General features: G+C 49.7%; 1 long non-coding RNA gene across 1 annotated transcript in view; it reads right to left on the bottom strand.

The window, feature by feature from the left end:
• The window catches only part of LOC125116432 (uncharacterized), a 5626-nt gene extending 4068 nt beyond the window's left edge, over nt 1–1558 (bottom strand). The window contains exon 1 of the long non-coding RNA XR_007132321.1: nt 646–1558. This is a non-coding gene — a long non-coding RNA (uncharacterized LOC125116432). The remainder of the gene's footprint in view (nt 1–645) is intronic.
• Between the last annotated feature and the right edge of the window lie 345 nt (nt 1559–1903).

Genomic DNA, 1903 nt, shown 5'->3' with positions numbered 1-1903 from the left:
GATTCCCTGAGCGAGAAGGGGGCAGCCTCCAGGGGCACCACCACTGAGACTGAAATAAACTAGGGCTTGCCTGGCTGTCCTCTTGAGAAGCACTTGGCAGTGCCAGAGGGTCGCTGTGAGCTTGGGGGCGGGAGGGGGGGGGTCCCAAACCTTGCATCCCCTGGTGCTTTGATGGGGCATGAAGACCTGAGCAAGACCCCGTGAAACCCTGGTTCTCATCGCGCCCCGTCAGTCAAGACCATTTTCCCCAGAACCACGGTCAAGACGCGGAGCGTGGTCCCCGTGCGCCGAAAACCCCAACCTCTAAAATCCACTCTGACGATGTGCTTTAATGCAAGGCTCTGTGCTTGAAACGGGCCCAAATCCGTTCAGCCCGTTCCTGAAGCTCGTTCCCCACGTGAGCACGTTTATTCACGATGCTGCGTGCACGGAGCGTTGGCGTTCTCGGATAAAATGCTTGTATGCTACTTAGATTTTAAAAAATAAAATCCAACGACGGCCCTTAAACCGGTAAACCAATTGCAGCCACCAGAAAGTCTTAAAAAGCCAGACACCTTCTAAAACCCTTTTACGGACACACATGGTGAAAGGGCTACAAATATTACTGTTTGCGAATAAAATGTAAATTAGTGCTTTTGTGCTCACCTGTACGTTTTCCTTTAAAGCCAGTGATTGCATCTGAAACCTGCAATTCTCAACAAAAAGAGAAAAGTTCAGTGCTGATTGCTGGATATTTTGGACCTCCCAGGGCAAACATTAACTCACAGAGCGGCCCTCTGGAATGTAATAAGCGAACAATGCTGGGATAGGAGCCAAGTGCAGCAGCCCTGGCGCCGGCAACCGAGGGATTGGCCTCCTGGTAATAGGAGCGGAGCGGGGCCCAGCACTTCTGTTAGAGGGGAAATGACTTACTGTGATCCTTGACTTAGCCAAAGGAGTTTTAAACGGAGGGAAGAGCTGGCAAAACACAATCGCCTGCACTTTTCACAGTGTTTTCTAAAACAAGCAGAGGAAATCAGGAGAAAAGGCTGAAGTCTATTACATTTGATCCAGTTAAGTCAAGAGTGGAAGCGTTTTAACGGCTGTTATTATTATTTTTTTGGTGCTTTCTCATCATGTTCCACCACCCAGAAAGCACAGACGTAAAGCAGAAACTTGAAACTGCTCTCTTTCCAGCAGAAGGGCACCCCAACATCGCATTATTGACAGGCGGTCTGGAGCACGGACAGCTGCAGAAATTGTACAGTTGAAGTTCAATTCCCCGGGGTGGGAACGATATACTGAAGGTATTAATTCCGTTTGGAATTGTTAAAATAGGAAAAGGTTATGGGGCTGAGGGAGGGACCTGCCTTTTCTTCCTGCGAACAAAGAAAGATTTCGGTCTTCCCTGGTGTCCTTGAGATGTCATTTCCAACCTTTTGAAACTGTATCTGATTATCCATGTGGCAATTAATCATAATTAAGCAGGCCTGAGGTTTGGAGAGGTACAGAGAAGGTGGCCCGGAGCTGGCTTTGGTCCCTGGTCCCTGTTTTTGGCGGCAGAGCCTCAGTTTTTGGAGCCCTGAGAAAGAGAGTGAGGCGCGGGGTGGGGGGGTGGGGGGCGCCTAGCGTGGGAGGGGGCAGGGAGCCGCCAGCTCCCTCCTCGTGTACCTTTTTCTTTCTCTGGCGATGGCAGTTCCTCACCAAGGTCCAACACGTGGGAAGCCAGGTAACAAATTACCTTTCTAATGCCAAGCGATTTGGATGCATTCTTCCCAACCAGATTTTTTCAATTTATTACAGGAAAACATTCAATCATTATATGCTGGCACTGGGTCTGGGGCACGCGGAATTCTCCGCTACCCGCTCCGCCCCCAGTGAGCATTTTAAAAGCTTAGCAAGCCCAGAATGCCGTCTTATTAAA

This window comes from Phacochoerus africanus, chromosome 15 (assembly GCF_016906955.1).
Source record: "Phacochoerus africanus isolate WHEZ1 chromosome 15, ROS_Pafr_v1, whole genome shotgun sequence".
Classification (NCBI taxonomy): domain Eukaryota; kingdom Metazoa; phylum Chordata; class Mammalia; order Artiodactyla; family Suidae; genus Phacochoerus; species Phacochoerus africanus.
The sequence above is the reverse complement of the archived record's forward strand: the minus strand, read 5'-3'. Positions and strand labels throughout refer to the sequence as shown.